This window comes from Sorex araneus, chromosome 1 (assembly GCF_027595985.1).
Source record: "Sorex araneus isolate mSorAra2 chromosome 1, mSorAra2.pri, whole genome shotgun sequence".
In the NCBI taxonomy this organism is placed as follows: Eukaryota; Metazoa; Chordata; class Mammalia; order Eulipotyphla; family Soricidae; genus Sorex; species Sorex araneus.
The window spans coordinates 170,083,022-170,099,747 of NC_073302.1; the positions used below are offsets into that span (position 1 = coordinate 170,083,022).

Consider the following 16,726-nt stretch of genomic DNA (forward strand, 5'->3'; position numbering starts at 1 on the left):
CACGGGGCTATAAATAACACCATATTCTGTTTGAAATATCTGTGGTAGGGCATTCCTGGCAGAGCTCTCGCCTGGCAGTGCTTAGGGACCCCTAGGATACACCCAGAAGTGTCTGGGGGATGGGGACTAGCATTATAAGAGATCTTAAAGGATCAAACTAAGGGTCTCACACATACATGCAAGGCATGTGTTCTCATTTCAGTCACACAACCAACCGGGAATGTCTTTTCATTGATATATTGTTTACATTATACATGTTGTTAAATGTTCAGGCTTAGACCTCTTCAAATGTCACTCAATTATACAAAAATTTAGCTACAGAACCTTAAGTGTTAATCTAGTCCCTAAGTAACTATTTGAAATGTGACTACAGATCTGGGGGCCAAAATCATATTCCAATAGGTAGGGCACTGGCCTTGCACACAGCTGAGCCAGGTTTGATCCCCATCATCCCATTTGGTCCCCAAAGCAACACCAGGAGTAATTCCTGAGTGCAGAGCCAGGAATAACAGGAGGAAGAGGAGGAGGAGGAAGAGGAGAAGGAGGAGGAAGAGAAGAGGATAAAGAGGTGTAGAAGAAGAAGAGGAAGAGGAGGGGGAGGAGGAATTAGATTTGGAGGTCTGGAGAGATAAAATGAGTAGGATATTTGCCTTGCACCAGATCAACCAAGTTCAATCTGTGGCATCCCACATGGTCCCTCTATATCACCGCCAGGAGTGATTCCTGAGCACAGAACCAAGAGTAAGCCCTGAGTGCTGCTAGGTTTGGCATTATATCAATACCTCTTAAATAATAGATATTAGGATTAAATGAAGTGAGGTATGTGCTTAGAGAAGAACTTTGTCACATAGAACGTTTGCTTCTCCTCATGCTGTTACAGTCTGAGAATGTAGTTGAGTGTGGCACTTCCTTCCATAAATAAAAATTTTAAGTCCTTGGGGCTGGAGAGATAGCACAGTGGGTAGGGCGTTTGCCTTGCACGCGGCCGACCCGGGTTCAAATCCCAGCATCCCATATGGTCCCCTGAGCATGGCCAGGGGTGATTCCTGAGTGCAGAGCCAGGAGTAACCCCTGTGCATTGCCAGGTGTGACCCAAAAAGCAAAAAAAAAAAAAAAAAAAAAAATTTAAGTCCTAAAAACTGAAGAACAGGATCAAGTGAGAAAGGACACTAAACTGCAAGAACTAAAAAGTAATGCTTAATGACATGTGAAAGGCATCATTTCCTTCTTTCCAATCTCTAACACAGTTTTCTGATCTTAAGTCCCCATGGATTTCCATTTTCTAACTAGACTATTAGAGCATCCTTGTAAACCTCTTAGAAAATTCTGGAGCCAGAGCAATAATATAGCAAGTAAGGTGCTTGGCTTGCATGTGGACAATCCAGGTTTGATCCCCAGCATCCCGTATGGTCCCCTGAGCTAGCCAGGAGTGATCCCTAAGTGCAGAGTGAGGAGTAGCCCTGAGCACTACTAGGTGTGCCCTTATCTTCCAAAACTTAATCCCTGAACCTCACGGTAACCATCCCTACCACCATCACCATCACTACTGCCTGTTCCTACTTCATATTCCTTCAGTATCATTTCACACTCTAGAATTTATTCCCACACATATTGCCATAAAGTCAGTAAATATAAAGGGATATAAAAAACCCTCTTCCTCCTTTAGATGTTTCCAAAGTTATTTGGCTTGCTGCCTCCTAAGAAAAATACAAAATAAAACAAAAACCTCAGTACCTCCTTGAAAAGTTACCTTAATTAAGTGAACAAACAAAAAAGTGACCCAAAGTGCACCCATGGCTACTAGCACCCCTTTGGGATCATTCAGTTCCCCCTCAACCACCAGGAGAGAGGTATCATCCAGGCTAGAAAACACTTTCTAAAAGCAATGGAAAAATAGACTAAAAAGAACTAGAGGAGGATCGGCAGTGTATGAAAAAATCGACTGAAAAGAGGCTGCTGATACTGGATACTGATTCTTTAAGTCAAGGAGACTTACCTCCTGTAGTAAGTTCAATGCAAGTTAGAGATTCAAGATTCATCAGAATTTGCCCGTATGTACCGATCGCAATTGTCGATTCTGCCCTCATGACTGCAAATTCAATAGCTCTATTATAATTCAGTTACACACCTAACCTGTTTTACAGATACCTTACGACTACAACTAGAGAAGACAAAATTTCTTTTTGGCTACAGACAGATGTAAATTTTATACCCAGAGTGCTGCTACACCAAAAATCCAAATTGTAAGAGTCATTTTGGAAGTGAGTGTGCCACTCTGAGGAAAGTTAGAGGAAAATAAAAATATCCTGAAGAACCTTATTAGTAGAAGCCCCCTCGACTTGAATAAGACTCCAGACTAGGATTGCAGGAAAGCACAGAGGCTGTTTTTGGAAACTTGAGGAAGGAATCACCTTTTATGCAATAGCATAAATTTTAGCAGCACTATTCCATGGAATTGGGCAGAAAGTTGAAAACGTCCCCAATAAAGTGGCTGTTGAAGCTAAGGAGATTTCCAATTAGAGTACAATGCTAAATGTGTCAGTTTGTTTATTTTGCTACTTAGAGTAAAAAGTGAGAAATGAGAGGTAAAATAATCAAAGGATTTGTTGAACAAAAATGAGCCAAGACTTGCTCTACAAAAGATACTGTCAAGAGAAAGACAAGCCACAGACTAAGAGAAAATATTTGCAAAGGACATATCTGATAAAGGTATTTTATCTAAAATATGCAAGGCATTCTTGAAACTCAGTAAGAAAATAACCCTGTGAAAAATGGGCAATAGATCTAGACAGCTCACGAAGAAGATACACAGATGGTAATAAGCTTATGAAAAGATGCTCAAAATCATGCCATTAGGCAATTATAAATTAAAACAAAAAATGGAATACAACTATATACATAATAGAATGTTCAAAATCCTAAACATAGACAGCACCAAACGCTAAAGAGGATATGGAGTAACACAAACTCTTACTCATTGTTGGTTAAGATGCAATATGGCATGGCCATGCTGGAAGATAATTTGGCAGCTTCTTACAAAATTAAACACATTCAAAGCAAACGATCCATGAATCACACTCCTAGGCATTTACCCAAATGAGCTGAAAACTTGTGTCCACATATACCTACACATGGAAACGTCACTGTCACTGTCACTGTCATCCCATTGCTCATCGATTTGCTCAAGCCGGCACCAGTAACGTCTCCATTGTGAGACTTTTTACTGTTTTTGGCATATCGAATACGCCACGGGTAGCTTGCCAGGCTCTGCCTTGCGGGCGGGATACTCTCAGTAGCTTGCCAGGCTCTCCAAGAGGGGCAGAGGAATCAAACCCAGGTTTGATATGTGCAAGGCAAATGCCCTACCCGCTGTGCTATCGCTCCAGTCCTGAAAATAATACAGTAGCTTTTTTCACTTCAGCCAAACCAAGATATTCTACAGTGGGCAAATAAATAAATAAAATGTCTAATACACACAATGAAGCATTATTTAGCCTACACATACATAAGAAAACTAATAAATCATGAATAGTTGGTAAGAAACATAAATATATATTTACAAATAAAAAAAGCTAACCTAGAAAGTCTATAAATTGTATAGTTCTAACTATATGTCATTCTAGAAGAGGAAAAACTTTAAAAACAGTGAAATTACCAGGGGTTGCCAGAGGTAGGGGAGAAGGAAGGATGAACAGTCAATGTAACTATTTTAGGGCAACAAAATGATTCTGTATGATATTATGATCATAGAAATCTGTCAGTATATATTTGTCCTAATAAAGAGAATGTTCAACACCAGGACTGAACCCAAACATGAGCTATGAACTCTGGGTAGTAATATCCCAATGTTATTTAACGAACTGTAACAATGTACCACTTCCATACATAACGTTGGGGGGTGAGAGTATTACATAAGTCTAGGATTCTATGGAAAAGCTTTGAACAGAACATTCTACTCAATTTTTTCTGTCAATCTACAGTTTTTTTTAATTCTCTCTAGAATGCAAATGATGTTAAAATTAAAATTTGTCTTCTGTATAAAGTTCACCCGAGCAGGAACCAGAGGCAGCTATAAGACTTGGGGTTCCGGCGAGTGCTTGCAACCATGTATGCGGACTGTGAACTAAGCTTTTGCCCCACGCCGGCTAACGGAGGAAATATCCTTCTCCCTTGGTCTCCTCTTCCCTCCCGGGGCAGAAGGCGTGGTGTCCGACATTTTATGGGTCCTTTGAGCAGGTATGAACTTTGTGGCTCGGAAAAAAAAAAAGTGTGCTTTGAACTTGAAACCGGAAGACCTGGGCAGGCTCGGGCCGGGGCCAGAGCTCGGGCTCCGGCCGAGATTCAACCCGGGTGGCCATGCCTCTGCACAGCTGCGGGAATGCCGAATGAGCAGGAACCAGAGGCAGCTATAAGACTTGGGGTTCCAGAGAGTGCTTGCAACCATGTATCCAGACTGTGAACTAAGCTTTTGCTCCATGCTGCTCCAGGAAGGGAAATGATTCAATTTCCAACTTTAATCTCCCTGGGTTTAATTACTAAAATACAGAAATTGTAAACGGCCGCACGACTTTTTTATCTCTTCACTCTCATCAGTGGAAAACTCAATATCAAATATTTCCTTGTCAATAGGGCTGTATTCTTGGGGGATAAATTCCAACAAAAATAGTGAGTCTGTGTTGAAACTCCAACAACAATAGTGAGTTTTGTGTTGAAATATGGAATGTAATCAAGGTAAAGAGAAGAGTGAAATTTATCAGTTACCCAGGCGGGAGTGGGGTGGAGGGGAGGCATACTGGGGTTTTTGGTGGTGGAATATGGGCACTAGTGAAGGGACGGGTGTTTGAACATTGTATAACTGAGACATAAGCCTGAGAACTTTGTAACTTTTCACATGTGATTCAATAAAATAAATTAAAAAAAAAAAAGTTCACCTCCTAACCCATGCTGGTAAAAATGTAAGCTGATCTAACCTCTATGGAAAACACTATGGAGTTTTCTGAAATACCACAACTAGACCACCATTTTATCCAGCAATTCCACTCCTAAGTTTCTATTCAAAGAATATAAAAACCCACAGCACATCTATGTTCATCAAAGCACTACTTCCAATAACCAATATCTGGAAACAACCAAGTACCCTGATGAGTGTACAAAGATATATCATATATAACATTATATATGATATTTATAGTATGTCTAGTTCTCCCTCTTGGAGAGCCCAGCAAGATACCGAGAGTATCCTGCCCACACGGCAGAGCTGGACAAACTTCCCATAGCGTATTTGATATGCCAAAAACAGTAACAATGATGGGTCTCATTCCCCTGACCCTGAAATAGCCTCCAATGCAGCACCATTGGGAAGGACAAGTAAAGAGAGGCTGCTAAAATCTCAGGCTAGGACAAATCGAGACATTACTGGTGCCCGCTCGAGCAAATTGATGAACAACGGGATGACAGTGATGATGACAGTGATATACACACACAATGGGATACTACTCAGAAGCAAAAAAAGAAATCTTGCCATTTACAAGAAGGATGGAAATGGCCTGGAGGAACATGCTGAGATAACTGAAATAAGTCAAAAGGAAGACGACAAATAACAGGTAATTTCACTGATCTGTGAGACATAAAGAAACAAATGAGGAAACTAAACCAAACAAGCTCTCAGACTCTGACAAAGGAGCTGAAGTTACCAGAGCTATGTGCTATGGAAGGTGCTAGAAAGGTCCTGGTGTGTGGCACTGTAGAGTATGGTCAAATATACTGTAAAAGGTGTGAACTTGCACTACTACAACATACGCAGTGCCGTAAGCCAATATGACCTACAAAAATAACTCAAAAAAGAAAATCAAAAAGAAAAGAAAAAACACATCGAAGGTGAAGCAGAAGGTAGAAAAATCTTTTGGTTAAAATAATTCAAACAGAGCTTGCAGCAACGGGATGCACGAGGGATCTCGTGACGGGAGTGGTACGGGCGCAGCTCTCCGCCGAGATGTGACCCGAGTGGCCGCACGTTGCTGGATGACCATGATTCCAGAGGCCAGCTAAATTATTTTTGGGACCAGCAGTTCCTTTGCAGAAATGTCTCTAGACTGTGAACTAAGCTGTGGCCTCATGCCGCCCCAGGAGGGGAAAGGTTTTTCTCTCTCCACTTGTCCTTTGAGGGGGGTGTAGGAGGGAAGGCCTGTTGACCGCCATCTTATAGGGACCACTAACGAGAGGTACAAGCTTGCAATGATGCAATTTCTGGCAGAAATTTCCCTGGACTTAGTTACTAAAATACTAAAATACAGAAACCCAAAACCTCATATCTCTTCATTTTCAGCAATGGAAAACAAATTATCAAATGCTTCCTTTTCAGCAGGTCTGATTTTGGGGGGGAAACTCCAAACAATAATAGTGAGTTTTTTGTCGAAAGATTGAATGTAATCAAAGTAAAGAGAAAGTAAAATGAAAATTATCAGCTACACAGGTGGGGGGTGGAAGGGGAGGTATACTGGGGTTCTTGGTGGTGGAATATGTGCAACTGGTGAAGGGATGGGTGTTCAACCATTGTATAACTGAAACTTAAGCCTGAATGCTTTGTAATTTTCCACATGGTGATTCAATAAAAAATAAAATAATTCAAACATAGGGCTAGAGCGAAAGTACAGGGGGTAGGGAGCACTCCTTGCATGCATCTGGTGGGGTTGGATCCCTGGCACCCCAAACGGTCCCTGGAGCACCACCAGGAGTCAGCTGAGAGCACTGAGAGCAGAGGATTCAGCCCTGAGCACTACCAGGAATGGCTCAAAACTGTAGCACTGTAGCACTGTCATCCCATTGTTCATCGATTTGCTTGAGCGGGAACCAGTAACATCTCCACTGTAAGACTTGTTGTTACTCCAACCACACCCACACCTGGGCTTAGATATGACAGAGAGGCGCAGTGAGACATTTGAGAGCTGTAGGAAACAGATAAATCATCAGGGGCTAAAGGACAGAGTGGTCACAGCTAATGTCCTACTTTGAGGTGTTCACATCTATTGGTTCTCCAGCCACACTGTACCCCGATTAATTAATACAATCAGTACTATGGTACTGTACTGGAGAGTATGTTAAGAGAGCCTCAGCTTCCCTCTGTGGTGCTCTCCTGCCCTCTTACTTTTTCTGATCTTTCTCTCTAGGGATGCCATGCCGTGAGCAGTCCTATGGAGAGGTCCAGGTAGTGAGGGAAGCTTCCTGCCATTAGTCCCATGAATGAGTTTACAAGTGGATCCTCCAGATCCAGACAAGCTACAGATAGCTGGAAGCCTGCGGATATTGTAACTGCAATCTCAGAAAGATGTTAAACCAGAAAGAACCTCCAAGCTAAACTCCTGGCCCTAATAAGCCTTGTCAGATAAACATTTTCATTCTCAGTTGCACATTAAGAAAATTGGTTGCACAGCAATATATTACTATGTATGTGTGTGTGTCTGTGTCTGTGTGTATACACATAGCACTGTGGCACTGTAGCACAGTTGCCCCATTGTTCATCAATTTGCTTCAGAGGGCACCAGTAACATCTCTATTGTGAGACTTGTTACTGTTTTTGGCATATCAAATATGCCACGGGTAGCTTGCCAGGCTCTCCTGTGCCGGCGGAATACTCTTGGTAGCTTGCCAGGCTCCCCGAGAGGGGTGGAGGAATCAAACCCGGATCAGCCGCGTGCAAGGCAAACGCCCTACCAGCTGTGTTACCGCTCCAGTCCACACAAATAAATTCCCAATGAACTAGTGGAGTTTAATAGCACAAGTTCCCAGATTCATTCACTGTCCTCATCACTGAACTGTCCCAATCCAACAAATTTTCACTTTCAATGTAAGAAAGGTGCTTCCTTTGAATGCAACAAAAACAAAGTGTTTTTTTTGTAACTGTTGTTGAATTTAAAAATACTGGAAAATTAGCCTACATAACTCAATATTTTCAGTATTTTAAAAGATGATCTGGCTTTTCTTTCTTCAACAAGAAAAAGAAAACCCTTACATTTTTAATTAGAACATTTTAAAAAACAAACACATATGCTTATTTGGATAAAATAGTTATACATGTTTCTTACTGTGGAAAAACATTCTGAAAAAATAAAGTTGTTTTAAATAGTTCATATTCAATAATAAAATAAAATATCTAGTAATACTCCCAATATAAATAAATTTTTCACCGTTAAAATCACACATAATTTTAAAACAAAATACTACCTAAAATAATAATAAAATATTTTATTCATAATTACCTGCCAAACACTTTAACACAATTAATTTTTCATATTAGTTGCCAAGAAAAAGTAGGCAAAGATGCTAAAGAAACAAAATACAAATCAAAATGCTTTGATGCTGGAGGGGAGAGATCCAAATGGTCTCCAGGGAAACCAACTTTGTCAGATCCTACAATCAAACCTAGAGCTTGTTTAAAATTTAGGCCAGAATCCAGCCTACAAAAATTTACTACTACCTTGACAGTGGCTTAAGGGAAATTACTGTGACACAATGTGCCCTCCCCCGGCCCCTTCCCACTATTTTAATCGATCTTAAAAATCACATAAACCTGACTCAGGTTCAATCCCCAGGATCCCATGTGGTCCCCTGAGCTACACCAGAAGTGATCCTGAGTGCAGAGCCAGGAGAAAGCGCTGAGCACTGCTGGATGTGGCCCCAAAACAAAAACAACAACAACAACAAAATCACAATTTCCTCAACTTCACTATTCTTTGAAACACTAGAGGAAAGTTAGGTTCTGAAAGCATATATACACTACCTGATCGTTAATTCCATTTTTTTTTCAGCTTTTTTGGGGTCATACCCGGAGATGCTCAGGGGTTACTCCTGGCTCTGCACTCAGGAATTACTCCCGGCAGTGCTCGGGGGACCACATGGGATGCTGGGAATCGAACCCGGGTCAGCCTTGTGCAATGCCCTAACCATTGTGCTATCGCTCCAACCCCTTAATTCCATTTTTTCCCTCCTCCCTTTCTTCTATTGTCATGTACCTTCTTGGTTTTTTTAATCAATTCAGATGATACATAATTCTACAAGTTCTCAATGAGTCATTTCTAATCATTTTCTTCTTTCAAGTATTTTCAGTTTCAGATGACTCATACAGAGGGTCCTGACAAACCGGGTTTATCAAACTAAATATCTCACTACTGAAGCAGGAAAAATCCAATCAATGCTTTAAAAAATAAAACATCAGCTAATAACTGGCATACTAATCTCGTCAGGCTGCCAATAATAAAGTGCCAAAGACCGGTGGCTTAAAAGGAAGTTTATTTTCTTGCCATTCCAGAGGCTGAAAATCCTAGTTCAAGGCTTGAGTTCTGGCGTGAACTCTCTCCCTAGCTTGCTGCTGCGTCTTCACAAGATGAAGAGAACGATCAAAAGAGATCTCTGGTATTGCTCCTTAAAATTACACTTGTCCTTTCAAATCGAGGTCCTACCCTTGAAACTTCATGAAACCTTAATGCCTTTCTTGGAAGTTAAGATTTTGACCTATGAATCTGACTATGGGAACACTGTCAATCCACAGTAATTAAAAGGGATTGTATCATTTTAAAGATCTCAGGCTATAATGTTCTTGAGACGCTAGAGAATATCCTCTAATCTTACAAGTTATTTTACCATCATCAGTTCAGGTGGTCCAGCTTTCAAAGGTTGGAAGGAGCAGAGAGGGATGAGAAAAGCTTTGAACTACAGAATTAGAGGGCACACAATCCATGCAAGGGATGACCCCCACTTTTAACCCCAATTTCAAGTTGAAAAGATAGAGTTCTTTAGTTTGCTAGACAGATGCATGAAATGCACTGAGAACTCATCCTCCTGGGCCAGCATTTTAGAGAGAAAGGATACAGATCAACTTAGGGAAGAAAGGAAGCACAAAGGGGCAGAGTTCGGCATGTAGACCGAACAGGGAGCTTCTGATGATCTAGACCATTCCTGTGGAGTCACACACATGCTGTTCGGTGCATCTATGTCTCATGACATGCACAGCTGATCCAGGAAACCTCAGAGGCGTGGTGGAGTTTTACTGGGGCCATAGAATAGCACGGCTAACTTATTGACTGACCTTCCAGTCTAGGCCAGTTTTCCAGTAAACTGATACCATGTGACCCAAAGTCTCTACCCCAAATCACGTGAGTCATTCTGGAAGCCCCACTCTGAGACTATCTGTGAGCAGCGAGCCCCCACTCTAAGTCGTACTATCAGAGAATGTAGAAGAGTGTCCCCCTAACAAAAAGCCACCCCCAAAGTCAGAATAGTTCCCTGACCAAAACAGAGGAGATCTTAGAATATAGACGCAAGTCTTGGACTATGCACAGGGGGCAAAAATGCACCCAGGAAAGACTAGAAAAAAAGAGTTTAGAGTCTTGTGGAGGTCTTACTTTACACATATAGTAAAGAGGGAAACAGGAAAACTAGAATAGGGAACTGTCATGACTTTGTATGTTAAGACTGCCAGCTGACTAACTATGTGAACTATCCCAGTCTCTACCCTGATATGCTACCGAACTGGATGTGCTTATCAACTGTCTTTAATGTCTCTGCCAACTTAAACAATAACTCACGTGCTGAGAACCAGTAAGGGAACAATATTTCAATGAATAAATGGCCAGCCTGTGTGCTCACTTATGACCGACTACTCAGGCAACCCTAAAGCTCAGACAATTCATGCATATGTCTCCTTATCTATTAGTCCCATTGTCTGTGACTGCATCCCTGGACTGAGATCAAAGGTGCCCATCTGACTGCCTTTAAACAGGAGACGGTGATCCAAGGCTCCTGGGCAAAACAGGTACTCGACACTGCCACCCAGAAGCAAGTGCACAGGCCAGAACCCCTGGGACAAGGCTCACCAGAAACCATTCAGACCTGACTACTGCTGACAGCCAGCACGGGTGCCTTGAGGAATACATATGCCTTCTCTCTCCCCATATCGTTTTTGCTTGTTTTACATTTTGGTGGTTTTGTTTTTGTTTTTGGCTCTTGGGCCACATCCAGCGATGCTTAGGGCTTACTCCTGGCTCTGAACTCAGGAATCAATTCTGCACTCGGGGAACCATATGGGGTCCTCGAAGGACCATACTGGGTGTCAGATCTTCCACACCCCGGTTGGCTGTGTCCAAGGCAAGCATCTTACCTACTTAATATCATTCCGGCTCCTCTTCCCATATCTCACACCAGCCTCCACCATTATGATATGACTCCTAACTCCTTCTCCAAATACACTTTTAATTATAAATTAAACTTCCTGCTTTTGCAATTCCAAAGTCCTTTCATTTTTAGAATTCTTTATTAACTCTACAATGCCTTTCCATTTTATTTCTAAGACTTGCCTTTAAGTTCTTAATTCAAGCATCATTTTCTTTTTCTATTTTTCGTTTTGCTTTTTGGGTCACACCCACTGATGCACAGGGGTTACTCCTGGCATTGTACTCAGGAATTACTCCTGGCAGTGCTCAAGGGACCACATGGGATGCTGGGAATCAAACCCAGATCGGCTGTGTGCAAGCAAATAAATGCCCTACCTACTGTGCTACCACTCCATCCCCACAAGCAACATTTTCTTCAGAAAACCCTAGGCAAGGAGTTGAGCCTCCCCCATAGCATCACATACAAATTTCTATCATTATCAGTATCTCTTTATAGAGGACACCCAAACAATATACAAAACCCTCAAATATGGGCTTTTCCCCAAACTGCACTGGAAGCTCTCTTTTCACAGATTTAAATAACTAAGACTCAGACTAACTCTTCCTCTTATTTGCTTCTTCACCCTTCATTTCATCTAGATCTTGGGCCTTTCTCTATTCCTTTGTTCCCTCATCATCATCATTTGAGACTAGAGTCCTTTCCCTATTTAGCTAATGCCTGTTTAAATACTCTCTATTAAAGGATGCTTAACCAAATGATTAATTTCTACATTGTCTAAGTTAGTACCAGAATCATTTTCACTAGTAAAGACAAGATGATATCCAGAATATGGTAATTCGAGTCAAGACAGCATCTCTCTTATACATTTATTCAAATTTTTCAAATGCCTCACCCTGACTTATAATCTGGGTCATAGCTGTAGCTTGTTCTGCATTCTAAATAAGACACATAAAAGTAATCTATGCTTTCCGAGATGAAAGGGCATCATTCACACTTCTGTACTACCTTAGTTACTCTGAACTTTTTAAAAAAAGATTTATTAAGTACATTAAGCTAAATATGATATATCTCACGCTGCTTATTTTAAATCCAAACACATATAGCAAAGTGGTTAGCTGGAGATAAGAACATTAGTCACACCCTATTATAGTTACATTGTTACTACATAGTTAATAGTCACACCCTTAGGGATTTATTGTGATCATTTCTGTAGATTAAAGGGTCTGAAAAGGGCCCATATCTACAATCTTAATTGGGAGGTTTTCTCCCTTGTGATACCAGGGATTAAACCTAGATCCTCTATAAGCTGTTGAGCTCACCTTTTTAGTCTTTTTTTTCTATTTTGTTTTTTGTTGTTGGTGGTGGTATTTTGTTTTGTTTTATTTTGGAGACATATCCAGTGGCACTCAGTGGCTCTATAATTAGGGGTCACTCTTGGTGGGATTCGGGGGAACATATGTAGTACCAGGGATAGAATCCAGGTTAGCCACATGCAAAGCAAATGCTCTAGCCACTGTCTTCACCTCAGCCCCAATCTTAGTCTTATGGATTCTCTAACCTCCAGCAAATCAACCTTAAGTTTGTTATCAACTTCCCTGTGCCTAAATTTAAATATGCAGTCTTCTTTAAACAGAGGGCACGTGCATGGGAACTACTGGCCCATTTGGGCAGCAACTGCCAGGATGGAACCAAAGGCCTCCTGAGCACTAGTTGGGAGACCCAAAATAAAAACATTAAATGAAATTTTAACAATGCTGAAAAGTCATAAATATTTTTACATTCATTACTCAATAAATTACATTTACAATAAGTTACATACACTCATTACTCATAAATCAACAAATTACACTCAATAAACCATATTACTCTTTGGGTAAAAATATGTTATATGATGTGAACAATTTAGTTAATTCCTATAAGAATATGCACTGCTTATCTCCCAACTCCTTGAAACAAACATATTGATGTACAGAAGTCCTTACTGAATTACTCAAGGCCTTCAGAGCTATCTGCCGAGATAATGGTAAGCAATTTGTGCTCTCTCCTTATCCCCCCATTCCATTCCTATCCACAAAGCTATATTGCTTTCATTTTGTCTCTGGGTACTCGCCTCTCTTCTCTGGTATCAGTTCTGGTGTTATCATCTATTGCTGTTTACTGATAGCCTTTGCCTCTTTGTCTAACCACATCCAACTGCTATACAGCTAGCCAACACTTGTGCTTAAATTTCTCTTCAGTTTTATCTCTTCTTTTTCCTGCTCTTCTCAGCTCCCAGACAAAAAGAAATATACTTCAGAGGTATAGTCTACCAATCAATATACTCCTTTCCTTCTAAATTAAAAAGAAAAAAAAAAAATCAAAGTGAATCGGGTTGATCTTTGGCTTCTCTAAACAGCTTTCATCACAAACTGAGACTCTAAGTTTCATTCACTGTTATTAAAGATACTTTATTGTATCTTTTAATTTCCAAGTCTTGCAGGTACTTAGTACACAAACAACTGGAGTTTTATAAGTATAGTATTTTAGGACCAAAAAAAGCAATAGATTACAAAAAAAATTAACTTGAGAGACATACGGCCAACTATGTTCACTGTAGCACTTTTTACAATAGTCAAGATCTAGAAACAGTCCAAATAGCCAATGATAGATAAATAGATAAAGAAGTTGTGGTGTATATGTACAGGATAGTATACTACTCAAAGTTATAAGAAAATATGAACTCTTGCCTTTTGCTACAACTTGGACAAAACTAGAGGGTGACATCTGAGTCAGAGGAAAAGGACAGATGATCTCACATATATATTTATTTATTTGGCTTTTGGGGTCACACCCAGCAATGCTCAGGGGTTACTCCTGACTCTGCACTCAAGAATTACTCCTGGCGGTATTCAAGGTACCATATGGGATATTGAGAATCAAACCTGGGTCCACCCCGTGCAAGGTGAATGTCCTACCCATTGTATCATCGCCTTAACCCCCAACATATATCTGATATACAAAGAAAGCAAACAAGCAAAGAATAGGGCAATATCCAGTGAAAACCATTCCTTGGACTTTGACCACAGAAATGAGGTTATCAAGTTTGGGGTGCTGGAACAAATCAAGTCTATAGAATGGGGAAGGATGTAGCAGACTAGAAGCAACTTAAGGACAGTGGTGGAAGGTCTTTGGCATTCTGGCGTGTGGAGAGTGGGGAGGAGGGGCAGGCAGCAACTTTGTACACCAAAATAATTAAGATTAACTCTACTATAACCATGCTATCTCAACAAAAATAAAATACTTTTAAACAAATAGAAGATGGTGGATGGCTTTCTTAGTTCCTAAAAGATTCACCAGAAAAAAACTTTTCTACTGGGGCTGGAGCAATAGCACAGTGGGTAGGGCATTTGCCTTGCACGCAGCCGACCCGGGTTCAATTCCCAGCATCCCATATGGTTCCCTGAGCACCGCCCAGGGAGTAATTTCTGAGTGCAGAGCCAGGAGTAACCCCTGTGCATCGCAGGGTGTGACCCAAAAAGCAAAAAAAAAAAAAAAATTTCTACTAAAATCAGATTTTTTTTTTAAAAAGTACTCCCAGGGCACTAAACTTATGATCTAGAAGCATGTGAAATGATATAAATGCGAATCATTAGCAAGAACTACAGAAGGTACTACTTCAGAGTGATTAAGATGGCTTTTATTTTTAAAATGTTATTAGGGAGGATATCAAGAAATGATGGAAAGGAGAAAGAAAGCTTAAGTCTCTGTGCATTATTTGCGGAGTGTGAAACAGCATAGCCACTGTGGATAAGAGTATGGTGATCCCCAAAGCTTTAAATAGAGAAACAGCAAAAATCTAGCCAGGCCATTTCTGGGTATACACCCAAAAGAAACAAATATGTTACTGCAACACCCACCACCCACCCCATACATCTGAAGAGACATTCTCAAATTTTATCCACATCTCTACTTAAAAGCCCCCTTTATTAGAGAGGCTGAGCTGGGGTACTCTGTCTAAATTAGCACACTGCATCATTTTCTCTCCCCTTAATAAGCGCTATATTTTCCTCTATAAAGAGCTCTTACCACGACAATAGTCCTTCACCCACTACAATGTAAACTTCAGAAGCCACAAGTACTTTGTCTATTTTGCTCACTACTGTATGCCCAGCACATCCAGGCTCAACAAACTGGGCAAATGAATATTTGTTGAATGAATGGTTATATATTCAATAGCTTCTCAGACCAAATTGTCCTCTAGACCATGGTACTATCCCATTTACTAGGGAAACAGCAGCAACTGCACTGAAGCTACCCAGAGTATCCCTAGCTAAGTGAAAAGATCATCTAGGCCAGACAGAGTACTCCTACTTCAATTATAAGTACCCTACATATGGCACAAATGGGGGATAAAGATGAGGTTTAATATGCCCAACATTGCTTTAAAAAAAAAAATACTAAGCATTGCTTAACACACCATCTGCCCTTAGGTTAAGGCAGCTGGAATAAGGAACAAATGCAGCAACACCGCTTGTCAATAAATATAGCCAAAGCAGCTGTTTATTTGGCGCCAAAGTAGCACAGGCTGATGCACTAGAAAAGTAAGTCAAAACCTCTAGATGAGAAAGACATGACTGTTTCCAACATTTACTTAACTTTGAAGCCATCCAGGTGGACATCCATTCAGTAAAAATGTCCCACCACCCTCCCTCATGCACCTTACAAGTTGTGAGACTCCAGTTTACAGTGTACATCGCTCCTGGCAAAGATCTGGCAGTAGATGACAATTTCTGTTTTTAAAAAATACAACGAAATAAAAGTTTTCCCAACCAGTGGAAAAACATACCTCCCCCCTCCGAAGGAAAGTAAGAGGGCCCATGATCGACTCCACAGTCTATGGGGCTCCCAGAACCCCGAGTCCTGACTAAGAGAGACGTGCCAGGGGCACATGTGTCCTGCCCCGCCTCGGAAGTGGACCTGGCAGGTGAAACCTGTCCCTCGCGGGTGCTGGACACGGGACAGAGCAGTCGGCAGCAGCCGCTGATGGCCCCGGGCGGTGTCTGGCCCCGCGGGAGACCAGGCCAGCCCCTTCCCCGGATTTTGGCCCGGGCCTGCCCCCCAGAGCTCACGTCCCCGCGACCGCAGGTCCTACCTGAGCTCTGCCCCCAGCTACAGGGCTGCGGGGGGAGGCGGGAGGAGGCGTGGCCGTCCAGCTCGCCCGGCGAACTCCCTCGTGCGGCGGTTCTGACTTTCCCTCTCGGGACGCGCGTCCCGACCAAGTTCGACTTGCACTTCCGGGGTCTGCGAGCGCCGTGACGTCACTGCGTACGCGACGGCGCTGGCGGCGACGATCCGGAAATGGGAGGGGCGTGGCCGTGGGGTTCCTGCGGCGCCGGCTGGGGCGCGGGGGACCGCGCGGATGCAGGGATGGGGATGCGTGCCCGGAGGGCCGTCTCATCTGGGCGCGGGGATTTACCCGACCTCCCAGGAGCTTGTCTATGCAGCTGATTGTCAGCTCTCCCACAGGACCTTGTCTATGCAGCTGATTGTCAACTCGCCCACAGGACCTTGTCGATGCAGC

General features: G+C 41.9%; 1 protein-coding gene across 4 annotated transcripts in view; it reads right to left on the reverse strand.

Annotated features, from left to right (window-relative positions):
* Positions 1 to 16,439, reverse strand: part of FAM172A (family with sequence similarity 172 member A) — a 452,093-nt gene extending 435,654 nt beyond the window's left edge. For 2 of the 4 annotated variants that reach the window (XM_055119959.1, XM_055120017.1), the window contains exon 1: positions 16,298 to 16,436. The gene's annotated coding sequence lies outside the window, so the exon portion shown is untranslated. Of the gene's footprint in view, positions 1 to 16,297 lie in introns of all 4 variants that reach the window. The other 2 variants (XM_055120157.1, XM_055120093.1) reach the window with 2 other exon arrangements.
* Positions 16,440 to 16,726: the final 287 nt, after the last annotated feature.